Genomic DNA, 14,944 nt, shown 5'->3' on the forward strand with positions numbered 1-14,944 from the left:
AAAGTGGCATTTCAGAGATGGGACGAGGCTTAATAGGGACGGGGCTTAATGATGGCAAGCCCCGCCCCGGAGAAACTGCATAGAGTCTCCTCCGTGGGAATGGGATCATTCGTCAGACTGCATTTAGGTCTACAGTCATTAGGTCGACCCCACTAGGTCGACTGGCAGGAAGGTCGACCTGACTTAAGGTTGACATGGGCCAAGGTCGACATGACTTAAGGTCGAATTTGCATAAAGGTCGACATGAGGAAGGTCGACTGGTCATAAGGTCGACATGGGTTTTTCACTGTTTTTTTATCCGAGTGTCGACACAGTCGACATGGACACAGTTGGCAATGAGAATCGGACGCTCGCATCGCTCGCGATGCTTCGGGCACGGTGCCTCGCTGCGCTCGGCACGCTATTTTATTCTCCCACCACGCCCTAGTGGATGGTAGGGCATGAAATACCGCCTGTCGGCACATGTCGGCTCAAAAAACAGTGAAAAACCCATGTCGACCTTATGACCAGTCGACCTTCCTCATGTCGACCTTTATGCAAATTCGACCTTAAGTTATGTCGACCTTGGCCCATGTCGACCTTAAGTCAGGTCGACCTTCCTGCCAGTCGACCTAGTGGGGTCGACCTAATGACTGTAGACCTAAGTTAATTCTAATAGATGACCGCATCCCCCTCCGTGGGCTTCTCCCGGAGAGGAGACTATAAAGGTAGGCAAGTATGACTTTATCTCTTTTCAAGACTAAGACCCCATAGGGAAAGATAAGCTGTTGGAGAGTAATAAAGTAGAGAGAGATAAAGGAGCAGATTAGGCCTGGCGAAGTGATAAAGTGGAAGGTGATGATGCACCAGCCAATCAGCTGTGATTGGGGCTGTGTTAGGAGCTGATTGGCTGGTGCCTTATCACCTTCCACTTTATCACTTCGCCGTGCTTAATACAACTGCCTCACTGTACCAGCCAATCATCTTCTGTGATGTTAAAGGCTGGAGCTGGCTGGTACTTTATCTCTCTCTCTCTCTTGTTAGAGGTGTCCAGCAATCTGCCTCTCTCACTCTTTATCACTCTCCAAACTCTTAGCATATCTTCCCCTATGTTGACTAAGTCTTGGTGAGAGATAAAGTAGCAGTCATTCAGCTCCTAACTGCCATGTTACAGGCTGTGTTTTAAAAAAGACAGGAGCTGGCTGATTGGTAGTTTATCTCTCTACACTTTTTCCTAGTGTCCTTGATTTTTCCTCTCACATTGGACTACGATGAATGAATAAAATAATGGCCCTTATTCTGATCGGTGCGGCCGCATCCGAATATGCGGCCAGGACCGTGCGTGCGAAACTCCGCCTTCCATACGGATCGCCAACTCTGTCCATACGTGGTAAGAAGCTGTCCGAACGGACCGCACGTGTATTTTTCACGGAATACGCCTCCTCCATCTCAGGGAACCTCCCCCATCATTCGATGGTTGCAGACCATCGAATGCAGGACAGAGTGCTCCACCAGCTCCCGCAACCTCAGACCACACGGACATTTTTCCGTGCAAAAGCAGGGATCTGGGCGGGCAGCTGACATCCGGCGATGTCATATGTCCGCCCTCTACACGTGCGTCACGGCCGCATTACCATACGTACGCCCAGCGTTTGCATGGGAACGCCTATGAAACGCGGGGCGTATGCATATGGTAATGAGCCCAAATAGCCCTTCACGCCCCTCTCCACCCCCTGTTCGGAGTGTTCACATTTCATGCGGAATGTGGCCGTGCGTCCCGCTCGCACATGCGCAGAGACGCCTCTGCACATGCGCAGACACAAAACATCGGCGGTACGAACGCACGCGGATATTACCGCACCAACCAGAATAAGGGCCAATGTTATGATGGATCAATAACAAAAAAGATTCTGGTTTATGTTTAATAGAATGATAATAAAGATGTCGGGAATGTTTTATATTAAATTGTGCCTGTGCTGTTTTTTTCCCTTCGATGTTTGTATTGTGAGCAGGACTCCTGTATATTATATCGGGACTATGGGGGTGGATAAAGCTGCGCTGTAACACCTTCATATTTATTATTTGTTATAGAGAGGTCCGATATCTGCCGCGGTCTCTCTCTCTCTCTGTAGATGGCGTTGACACATAATACCCTATGGACTACCCTAGCGCAGAAGTGAGAGCAGCAGCTACCGATTTGCTTATTGGGATTGATTCCTGTGAATTTGAAGCCCTGGCGATTATCGAATGACTGCACATGGTACAAACATGGTTTCCCCTGCGGACAAAGCCGGCGATGGCCGTTTGTGAGAAGATTGACATGCCAGCATTTTGTGGTACCCAGCTGATGGGCGGGGGTATCGCTGATGTCAGAAGTGCCTCCATCTCCCCACGGCCATCGCAGACTTACTCAGCGGCCGCGGACAAGGGGGAAATCCATCCAATGGTGAGTGAGTGATTGCGAATGGATTTCCCGCTATGTGCACAGCTGTGAACGCATTTGCAGCCCGGCACAGTGGCGGGGGTATGGGTCATTCTAATAATATACTGTAGCTCAATCCGGCGGAGGAAGGGAGGGCGGCGCAGACTGCAGGTCCTCTCTGTTCTCAGGAGGGGTTTGTGTCATAGGGTCGACACAATGAAGGTCGACATATGTTGACCACTAAAGGTAGACATGGCTTAGGTCGACCCATGGAATAGGTTGACCTGGCTAAGGTCGACAGTGTCGGAAGATTGATTGACACAAGCATTAGGTCGACAATGGGATGGTCGACGGTGAAAAAGGTCAACATGAGTTTTTTCGCCGACATGTGCCGACGGGCATTATTTCATGCCCTAACATCCAGTACGCCGTGATGGGCAAATAAAACAGTGTGCCCAGTGCAGCAAGCCATGTGAGGTGGATGGGATACACGAAGGCGGTGTCCATGTCATCTGTGTCGACGTACGGGACAAAAAAATTAGAAAACCTCATGTCGACATTTTGACTATAGACCTTCATATTGTCGACCCAATGCTTGTGTCAACCTTCCAACTCTGTCGACCTTACCCATGTCGGCCTATTTCAGGTGTCGACCCAATGCACATGGACCTAAATTGGGTCAAACCAATGACCCACACCCTTGACTGAGTGGCCGTTATAGTGGGTGGCAGCAGGGCATGTAGAGGGGGGGGGGGGGGGGGGTGCACCAGCAGATGGTGGGGGTGGAGCGGTTACATATTTGTCTCCCCGACACCGGCGGATATCGCCATATACCCCCCAGAAGCGTAAAACCTCCTCAACGTTAAACAGTGGCAGCAAAGTAGCTGCAAGAATAAAATTCTGAAAAAAAGAAAATAAAAAACAAAGGATACATTGCATCATGGCTTCCGCTGTTTCCCTTTCGGACATAATGAAGTGTTTTGATCTTAATTTTTACCCAATTTGTATTCTCGACTTCAGAATAATTTCTGCAGTTTGTTTATGAGGCTATTTATCTTTGAGGTGTCTTCATTTTCTCCGGGAATCCGTCAACCGTACGCTACGACGTGTGAGAGTGGACGTGGATTTGATAATAATTTCAATATGTAGAAACGGCGGGATCTGAGAGCTCTCACGCTGGTGATTAGACAGAATTTATTCTAACTAGGACACAGTAAATAGCACAAAGTTCCAGAACAAGACGAGAGCCGAACTCCCAGAGAAACTCATTATACTGTCGTCAGGGCTCCCGAAGTACACGGGTACCATAATTAATATTTCCATTTGCTGCCGGCGGTGAGTGGTGCCCAATATCTAACTCCTCATTCATGGGCGGTCAGATATATCAGATATATATCTCTTATATATTTGGCTACATCTGTCACTCAAAGTGTGTCTGAAGCTGTAACGCTGGGTGGAGCCTCTGACTCACATGACTGACTCACACGACAGAGAACCAGCCCAGTGAGCCCACAGACAGTGCCAGACACCCTCTGCCATGTTACACAGCAAAGACACAGCTACTCACCAGACACACCAGGTGAGCGCCCCACACCTCCATACCTCCCAACATGACCCTCTCCAGGAGGGACAGAATGCTCTGTTTGTGGACTTCCATCTTAATTTATTATTGTCATCACCTGTTTTAAACAGGGTAATTGATAAAGGTGTTTAAGCACAGGTGAAGGTAATCCATAAATTAAGAAGAAAGTCCAGAAACAGAGCAATGTGTCCCTCCCCCCCATTCACAGCAACCCCACGATTAAATGGCACATGCAAAACACTGACATGGCTATGGTCGACAATGAAAAAGGTTGACATGAGTTTTTGAAGATTTATTTTTCACTTTTTCAATGTTTTCATATTCATTCTCATGTGTCGACATGGACACCAATGAAATGCCACACTTATGTCAACATTTACATGTGTTGACCTTTCTGTGTTGATTTTTTCTTGTGGCGATTCGCGGCACCCCCTGGCGACCCCCCTCCCGCGATTCACAGCACCCCCCCCAATTCGCGGCGACTCCCGCGATTTGCGGCCCCACCCCGTGACACACCCCCTCCTGCGATTCGTGGCACCCTGCGACCCCCCCCTCCCACGATTTGTACCAACCCCCCAGGCCCCCCCTTCCTCGTGGTACCCCCCCACCCCCCGCGACCCCCCCTACCGCGATTCCCCCCCCGTCATTGCGGCAACCCCCCGCCCCTGCGAACCACCCTCCCACGATTCACTGCAACCCCCCGCGTCCCCCCTCCCACGATTCGCGGCACCCACACCCCCCTCCCGCAATTCACGGCATCCACCCACGACCCCTCCTTCTGTGATTCGCGGACACACCTCACCTCCTCCCTCCCCCCTCACCCCCGCTCGCGATTCACGGCAACCCCAGGATTAAATGGTAAATGCAAAACACTGACACAGCTATGGTCGACAATGAAAAAGGTTGACATGAGTTTTTGAAGATTTATTTTTCTTTTTTGAATGTTTTCATATTCATTCTCATGTGTCGACATGGACACCAATGAAGTGCCACACTTATGTCAACATTTACATGTGTTGACCTTTCTGTGTTGATTTTTTTTTAGCAATTTTTTTACAGTGACAACTATGTGCAAATCAACCTACACATCATCAACCAATTCTTTGTATAATATATAACACCTGTTCTGTTTTACTGTAGGTGTTTTAAGTCAGATCTTTTACTGCTACTATTACTGTTTATGTAAATGCATTCTGAATGACAGCAACATCCTACCATCCTTCTACAAGAATATATAACCAACTAGGTGATTTATCGCGCCCCGTGACCCCCCTCCCGCAATTCACGGACCCCCTGCGCACCCCCCCCCCCACGATTCACGCCCCCTCCCACGATTCACGTCACCCCCGCACACCCCCCCTCCCGCAATTCGCAACCCCCCCTCCCGCAATTCACGCCCCCTCCCACGCTTTGCTGACCCCCGCCCTCTCCCGCGATTCGCGGACACCTGCGCCCCCTTCCTCCCTTGATTCACAGCACCCCCCACGCCCCTCCCACAAATCACGGCACCCCTAAGCCTCTCTTTAGTCCCCCGTATACTCACACACCCCTATCACTACCCAGCTTCCTGCTCTCCTGAACCGTAACTTCCACCACTGGGGAGTCGCTGACGCTGTGTTGCCCACATGCCCCTATCATGCCTCATAGCCCAGCCTCCTGCTCTCATGTACCCTAACTCCCACCCAGTAGGAGGAGACACTGACTCAGGGCCACCATCCTGTACTCCTGTACTGCCATACTGGACCCTCACCCACTGGCAGAAGCTGCACAGTATCTCCCACTCTCCTCTTTAGTCCCCCTTATGTCCACACACCCCTATCACTACCCAGCCTCCTGTTTTCCTGTGTCGTGACCTCCGCCAGTGGGGAGCCGCTGACTCAAAAACACCCTACTATACTATTGCACACACACACACCTAAACAACATGCACACACAGCCCCCCCCCCACACCCACAAATGTCACTGTACCATCCGCACTATCAATGTACATCTTACTCTGTAACCGCTTTTTAATTAAACAAAACAATACACACCCCCTTCCAAATCATATGCTCTCTATTTAACACATTTCACCTATAACTCAAGTTGCAATACAGGCATCTTACATACAATTCTGACCATATTTCTCATATACAAATGTTAACAAATTAAGGGGGCGCAGCCCCTTACGACGGTGTGAAGAGCGCCCGTAGGGCGCGATGAATCACCTAGTATATATATATATTTATATACTTTAGGACAGTTAAATATGGGCCGCAGTGGTTTAAAACACAGGCCAACAGACGTCTACAATTTGCCGGCACGGCGAAATGTTGTCGACACATCCGCTTGATTTCATTTTGGTCCGCTGTAATCACGATGGGCAAAGATTACAGGTCGAGTTCCTTTGCTAAGTAAGGCTCCCCAGGTGGGAATTGGGGGGGGGGGGACGTGACGTGGCCACCGTGCTGCTGGGGGTGTGTGTGCACTGCTGCCGGTGCGCTGCTCTAGGAAGGGGGGGGCGATGCGGCTGCCGCGCTGCTCCGGGAGGGAGGGTATGATGCAGCCACTGCTCCACATTTGCCGGATGATAGGAGGGCGGGGGTGATGTCGCTGTGACTGCCGTGCCGCTCAAGCTCACTTCCATCCGGGGGGTTCCCTCTCCCAACTACCACCCTCCAGTGGCCGGCGCCCTAGGCAAATGCCTAAAGCTGACTAGTGGTGGCGCCGGCCCTGCTTAAGGCCCCCATACACTATGCAATTTGGCAAGATTTCAGCCAATTTCGGCACTATGGGGCCAAAATCGCATGTACGTGTCTGATCCAATGCGCGGTCCTGTGCTCATCGGACCAGATCAGGAGCTCGGACGTTCAGCACATAAGATCACATCCGACTTCCCTGTATGCATATGCCTGCAGCCTGACCGGGGAGAAGTGGGGCGGGCTACAGGTGCTGAGCGCTGCACTAGTGGGAGGTAAGTGCTGACCGTTACGCTAGCGGGCTGGACGTCGGGTGGTGATCATTTCATCAGCGGGACGCCGGGATGGGCAGTGGCGGATATTTACCTCATGGTAAAGCTCCTGTCTCTTCTTCCTGGTAGCTGCTCTCTGGTCTACTGCACTGATGGAGGACTCAAATCCACACACACCGGAAACTTGTAAGAAGCTGCAACCACTGGGCATGTGCAGCAGCTCCCCTCTGTCCCTTGTACTGCATAATATTGCTATTGTTGCCAAGGGAGGGGAGGGGGCGGGGGGGTCCGGGCAACCCCCCTGTGTTTGCCTATGTCCCTAGAAGAGGAGAGGGGCCCCAGGCATTTCCCCTGTACCCCAGTCTATCCCAGCGTAGCCGTTCTCTTGTAAGAAAGGGCACCAGCCCGACACCAGCATCTGGTCTCATCCTTTACTTTCATCCTATAACACATAATGCATTCTCCACTAGCACATGGGTGGATAAGGGAGTATCTTATGGCCATACATATTGATATTATTTTTATTAAAATAATGGCAAAATGGATGTTTTCACACCCTTTTGGCATTCAGTAATAAGCATTTGGAGGAGAATTTGCTCTTCAAAAGCCCTTAAATTTGCATTTGTTTAGTAATCAGATCTCATTTTCCAAACTTGGAATCAGAAATGCAATATGCCCGAATGTAATAAAAAAAAAAAAAAAAAACCAGAAGGATAATAAATGCTATCTTCAGATAATGTTATTGGCGCTTCTCAAGATCACCATTAACAGAATTGCTGCCCCTGAGCAAAGCATTGTAACCCCCCACCACCCCCAACCATTCACAGGAATAATAATAACTTTCCGCTTCTGAGGCCCTGCGCTGTCACGCCAAATACTTCCATACAGTCAGTACTATATTTCTGGAAAAATAGGTCCAGGAATTTCGGATCTGGGGGTGGATCGATTAAATAAAAATAGAGAGAGAGATATGTATATATTGTATTTAGAAACGAAGGTACTCAAAGGGGACCTTTAAAATAAAACTTATCTTATGGAAAGTACATTTAGGCCCAGAACAGGTTCAGGAGCCCAGTTCCTGATGATGTCATATTTAATTAGAGGTTCTGGAACTGAGTTCCTGCTGGTTCCTGCTGAAATATAGCACTGCATACAGTAAATTGCTGTCAGCACTCTGATTGGTCGACAGCTCCGACCATCTACCAATTTAAATGCCATTTACTGCCTGGCTTTAGTGACAACTAGGTGATTCATCGCGCCCTACGGGCCCTCGTCACACTGGCGTAAGGGGCTCCGCCCCCTTAACTTGTGAATGTTTTTATTGTGTGAAATATGGGTCGTGAAGGAGGGGCGGGTGGGGAAATAGTGCGGGTGTGGGAGCAGCTGGTGTGATGTGGTGTTTTTTCAGGTGGAGGTGGGGGGCTGCGGGTGGTGGAGTGGGGGATGTGGTGTTGTGGTGGGTGGGTGTGTCAGTGGTGTGGGGGGTGAGGGTTGGGTGTGAGGATGCCGTGGGTGAGGGTGGTTGAGTCATATGCCATTATGTGAGGAAGCTAGCCCCCCCCACACACAAATTAGAGAGAGGCGCTGGTATGTTGAGACAGAGGAGCGGCGTCTGGGCTGGGGAGACTTTCCAAAGTCCCAGACACTCTCCCATTGGAATCTGTCCAATCCGCGGTGCAGCGCTTCCTGCTGACAGCTGCCTGGCCAGCACTACAGAGCTATGATGGACAGCCAAGTAGGGATGGCCATCGGTGCAGACGCCATCGATGGTTGCCATCGATGGCGAATCTGCGGCGAGCCATCGATAGTGGCTAACTATATGATGGATAACCATCAATAGTTTTAGCTATCGATGGTCATCCATTATATTTGACTGAATGGCCCGTGGGCCAATCAGCTATGCTCCGTGATCCCAGCACCTTGAGAAAAAAAAAAAAAAAGCATTGTTTCTCCTTTGCCATCGATGTAGGGAAACGATCTGGTACTCCCACATCGATGGCAAAAGTATTCAACATCGGCCACAAACCATCGATGGTTTTAAATCATCGATGGTCGATGGCCATTCCTACAGTCGAGCACAGTGCTGTCAGCAAGAATTGCTGCGCTGCGGATCTGACAGATTTGAACGGGAGAGAATCTGAGACTTTTGAGTCTCCCCAGCCCAGTCGGTGGACGCCGCTCCTCTGTGTGACATATCAGCGCCTCTCTCTAATTTGGGGGGGGGGGGGGAGCTAATTGCCCCCCACCCGATTTCGACGCCCCTGCCTGAGTAGCAAAGCAGGGAGCACGGCTCTCTCTCACCGTTGCTGGGTCCCCTGCTCCAGCTTCCTCCGCCGATCTGCTGCACCCGCCGACACAGGTGTCCGGCTCCCATCTCTGTGTGGGGGTGCGGATTTGTGATTGGGGGCGGGGGGTGTTATATGTGTGTATAACGCTGGTTCTGTCAATCACCCTGTGTGTATAATGCTGGGCGGGGGGCTGTAACTCCGCCCAGCGTTATACACACAGGTGATTGACAGATCTGGCTAAATATATAAGAGATGCTGCATTGGACACTCTGAAAAGTATGTAATTCACAATCAGAACAGCCAAGCAGAATTCTCTACCTGCATCCCAAGAAGCTCCAGAGGCACCAGCCCAGGAGAGAGCTGCACCCAGACCCAGCCCATCCCTGCTCATAGGGCCCTAGAATTGTGAGGCCCAGGGCAGCTGCCCAGTGTGTCTATATGTGAGGGCCCTCACTGGCAGTGTAGGCTGAGCTTGGAGAAAATAATAAAAGGAAAAATTTCATGTGCAGGGCTCACCTTCCCAATCCACAGTAAGCTATGGCCCCATTGGTCCAATCTGTGTAGGTCCTCCCACAGGATGACACACCTATTTGAGCCTCGCAGATGCTTCCATCTTGGCCTGCAAATCCATGCGCTTATCCGCCAAGACGCAGCATTCGCTCAGAAGAGGCCACATGGCGTCTCAGCGCGGCGTTGCAATGTACGTTGTACATCATTTTAACTCCCAATTCTGTTTTACCAGGCTTCCAAAATAATCATTGTGGCAAAAAAAAGGGGGTCCTGTTTGCGCAAATGCTATCGCAGTACTCGAGAAGATACAAATGTCGCAACCGCCATTTTAATTGCGGGATAGCAGTCCCGAACTGTTACAAACCCCAGAAATGATTTTGACACGCATGCGTTTGAGTCGCCGCTGCCCCGTTACCTCCCACAAACTCTCCCTTCCGCTAACTCCAACCACAAAACAATCGCTCCACTGCGTACAACATTGACATTGTGCCTGTCCCTGATTGGCTGCCGGCAACCGGTTGGCCACAGCTGCGGGCACTCATCTAAACGTTTTCATAGGGTTAAACGGGACCGTTCGGACATCCAAGAAAAAGCTGCTGTAACCTACAGATGACGACTGTTATTTCAGGTTGGACTAAACAGAAAAGGACAGCAACAGCGGACGCACAGGAATGAACAAAAGTAAATTGAACAAAAGACGGAATCGTTTTTAACCGTTTAGCAGTGAGGATATCGAGCTCTTTAAATGTGATTGCATTTGTTTGGCAGTTAAATAAAGTGTGAAAGACGCGTCACAATCCAATAAGAGGTCTAGGACAGGGAGAGATAAAGGCCCCATTCGGGGGAAATCGAAATATAAAACAACAGCGCCTTTTTAAAGCAGATTGAAGGAATCTGATTAAGGCTGTGAAGCATGCGTTTGGGCTGATAGATATTCCCCAGGAAGTTACTGTCTGGATGAAGGAGCCAGTTTGTTTTCTTCTACACAAGGTAATTAAGGAAGTAATTATTAAAGTCATATAATCATGGGACTTAACCCCAAAGGTAGAGGCAGTTGTTTGATTGCGAAAGATGAATATCTCGCGGAACGCGAGGAAGATCTCTCTGGAACCCAGCAGAAAAGGAACAAACAAGGACTAGACGAAGACCTTAAAGAGGCTTCTGCGGCTGCCGGTGCCGGTGCCACATGTAGACCTTCTGCCACAGTGACAGCATTTTATATGCGGATTGACAATCCACAACCGGCCCCTGAGGCAGGAGGGGAGAGGACTGAGGTTGCAAAAGCGCCGGCAGCCGACGTAATGTTGGAGATATAGCGGATTCTGGACGGGGGGGGGGGGGGGGGGTGTATGGGCCCCGCATCTCTCTCTCTCTCCCTGCATACGCCCTGGGAGCATTTCGGTGTAAGCTGTTACAGGGGTGATAAAAAAATAAATCTATAGGAATATGAAATGATTTTGTTGCGGCTGTTGCATGGTAATCAGCGGAGGCAGAGAATTGCTCCGAAATAAATTAGACAGACTTCAGCTAAAAGCAATGTTAAGCAAATTTGTCATTTAAAAAAAAAAAAAAAAACGCAGGGACACGAATCAAGACGCTATGTGAAAACTAACTAACCAAAAAAAGAGGTGGCGTCATAGTGCCACACAAAATAAGCAAGCAGGGGGCCTACGTACTAATAATCACGGCACTGGCGCGATCGCTAATGGTCTCTGTGTCGCAACGGATATTTACATTTTTAACGGAATTATCCTCACTATGGGGCTTACTCATATCGCCATTCAATGTCCCGCTTGGCGACCGTCAAAAAGGGGGCGTGTCCACGTAAACGCCCGTGGATTGTCGAGATTCGTCCGCGATCGTGACAATTCACAGCTGTTATCGACAAAACGGTTTCGTTCTGCCTATCTGCCTCTTCAGTGCTGTCAGGCAAGACAAGATTGAATAGGCGCCCACCGCTATCCCCCCCCCCCCCCATAGAGTCTGATAAGAAGTTACCCCATGACCTCTCTCCTAGCAATGTTAACCACTGTGCTAACCATGCTGTTAAAATGCACTTGAGCTGTCACAATGATCTTATAAGATCAGGGAGATGATATAAGATCACAGAATGAAGAAATGTTTTATTGATTTTTAATTTATTTGGGATAAGTGAACGACCACTGAAGACAGAGCCAATGCGTTGTACCTACTGTATGTTAGATAAGGGAGGCCCCGCACCCACCAGTAATAGCTATCTTGTTCAGTCAGAAGTGAGGGATGCTACAAAGGACACACCACAAGGTCCGCTGGGATGAGTTCCGTGATGGCTTCATGTGGATCACGCAAAGCATTTCTTCAAAAACTATTAATCACAGCCGACATTTCATCCGTGATTTAATAAATGTGTCCTTTTAGAAAGTCACTGTCACTCCTTTGGGGCTCTTAACATTGCATTGGTTAGACGGCCCTTCTGACCTCTACACCTCCGACGACCGTACCTGTTTAACCATTATAGACAGATGAGATGAACTGGGTGTAAGTGTGTCTCCACCTAATGCTAGAAATGAAACTAGAGGAAAACAACTATAGCACTGTCCTCACCTCTGATAGTCCCCCTCATCCAAACCATTGCCAGTGACTGTAAAAACAACTATAGCACAACTATAGCACTGTCCTCACCTCTGATAGTCCCCCTCATCCAAACCATTGCCAGTGACTGTGGGCATGCTCATGCACTTAATCAACACACCGGACCAGAGAGCAGCTACCAGCAAGAAGAGACAGACATGAGGTGGGAGAAATTGTGCTTATGTAATAAGTATAACACATCCTTAGTTGGTGCTGGATTCTTGAGACTCAAGCATTGGTAGCTAAAAGGACCAGGTTTGGGGTGGGATCCGAGAGGCAAGGCTAGATAGTTTTGACCTCAGACACAATGATTGACTACATACTGTAATATTAATGTAGGATAACTTTGGGACCACCAGCAAGGGTTCTCCAGGCCCTGGTCCTTTCTATCCTCATTCTAGTTCCTTGCAACCCTTTTTGCCATCTCCATCCTCCTGCCACAGGGCTTCCACCCTCCCCTCGCTGTTCCACATGTGCTGCCCCACTATATACTCGGAATCCCCACTTCTGCCACCAAGTTCTTTGCACTTTAATTTTCTACTGCTACAGCCAGCAACTAGGTCATTCTCCCATATCAGTCCAATATATTAACAGTAGTGGGACATAATTAATAAAGGGGGTGACCCTATATTATGGGGCACCACATTTAGAAAGCTCAGCCCTGTCTCCTACTCAGGGCTGTCATGAGAAATTTTGGGGCCCGGGACTCATTTCCTGTCCAGGCCCCAGGCTCCCCCCTCCTCACTTGACTTACTGTAACCTGGCTCCTACTCCCCCATCTCTTCTTCCGCTGAGCTGCAGCCTGGAGTTACCGGATTTTTTCAACTCAGGATGCTGGCAGCCAATTAAATTGCAGCACTGGCTGGTGAGCCAATCAGAGCTTGCGTACCGGCAGCCGGTCTGACTGGCTGCCGGTACGCGAGCTCTGATTAGCTCAAAAGCCGGTGCAGCATTTTAATTGGCCGCCGGCGTCCTGGGTGGAATAAGCATGCACTCCGGGACCTGCTTTGTTCAGCGCACTCAGGGTAGAGGTGGGCAAAATTAGGTGCCTGGGCCCTTCCAGAGGCCGGGGCCTGGGGCAGCTGTACCCACAGCACCCCCCTATTGGTGGCCCTGATCCTACTAGTTATACTTCTTTAGTATTTTTAGTTTGGGATGTTTAACCTTTTCCTGAACACTTATGTTATTTATCTTAAAATGACCATGTTTGATACAGAAGATTTTTTTTTTTATACTCCGCTACAATAAAACATGTCATGGTCCAGTGATAGGATCCCCCCCGTCTCCCATACTTATGCCCCATGGAGCTTACACCGCACTTGCCTTATTGCATACTATTAATGCTAGGGGCCACTACATATGAATGACAGGGAAAGGTGCACAGCGGTGGCATTTTGGGGAATTTGTGTTAGTTTTCTGCACAGCAGTGATTGATTCCGGCACTGCGATCAGCAGGACACAACGGGTCAAATAAATATCTGCATGCAAGGACTAAGGCTTCTGTTGTGACATTGCCCAAAGGCACACATCTGCATAAAGAGCGAGGCAGCCAATCAGCAATTACCTGCTATCGATCCCGTGTCAGTTAACCAATGAAAGATGAATCAATAACATAGCAGCCAGCTATTCATGGCCGTTCTATATACTGCTCTCTAGAGACAGATTCCTGGGATAAGGTACAAAGTCAGCAGGCAACCAGTGATGGCAAGGCATTCTGGTATGTGTAGTCCTACGGCATTTGGTCACTTGTTCCCGTTATAATATAATGCTCTAAGCTGTTAATTTGCTTTCACGGTTTATAAAGGTCATTTCGGTGACTGCTTGAAGACAGATAGGATTCCAAAACCTGCTTTGAATCCCAGTGTAATTGACTTGTCAGAGTTTTACTGAGATGGGTGTTCTGTGAATACGGGATGTTGCTAGGGGCAACCAATCAGAATCTATTATCTTCTAGAAGGTTTCAAATAAATAAGTATTAGATTCTAATTGGTTGCCCGTAGCCACACCCCATCTTCAATAGAACGCCCATCTTAGTAAATAAGCCCAGACAAATCGAGGGCTAATACATTCCCAAAAATATTTGCCCTTGACGTGACAATGGAGGTCATTCTGGTTGACTCGCAAATCCGCCCGTCACCTGCAGGAAAGCCCCGCCCCCTGCTCGCATGGTGATTTTCCCTGCAGGCATGCGAATGGGTGTTTAGCATTGACGTCCATTCTCAGCCTTGTGTGAGGGCCCGAAATCATTTCGAACGAACCAGAATGACCCCCAATAATTCTATAATAAAAGGATAAAGTTGCATAATAAAGTTTTACATAGCTTGGGATGAAAACAATACAGAGCTCCTCTGTGTCGTCCATGTTATTACCAATTCCTGCGTAACACCGCACAGCTCTTCCTAATAAGCCGCAGGCAGCCCCATGGGAACTTTTACCTGACTTATAACTGTTGATAAGCATAATTGGGTAAACAGGCACATTGCAAATAAAACTGTCATGGCCGGAAGAAAAGGAATACGTCTAATCTCAAAGCAATTATCTGGTTTATGTTTTATCCGCTCCCCATAAAAGCAAATATTTTTATACAGGAAGCCGCCATTATC

The 14,944-nt window shown here is 49.0% G+C and overlaps 1 protein-coding gene across 1 annotated transcript in view; it reads right to left on the reverse strand.

Moving 5' to 3' along the window:
* IGLON5 (IgLON family member 5) overlaps positions 1-14,944 on the reverse strand; it is a 340,687-nt gene that overhangs the window by 2,893 nt on the left and 322,850 nt on the right. The window lies entirely within an intron of this gene.

Source organism: Crinia signifera, chromosome 19 (assembly GCF_055691185.1).
Source record: "Crinia signifera chromosome 19, ASM5569118v1, whole genome shotgun sequence".
NCBI lineage: Eukaryota > Metazoa > Chordata > Amphibia > Anura > Myobatrachidae > Crinia > Crinia signifera.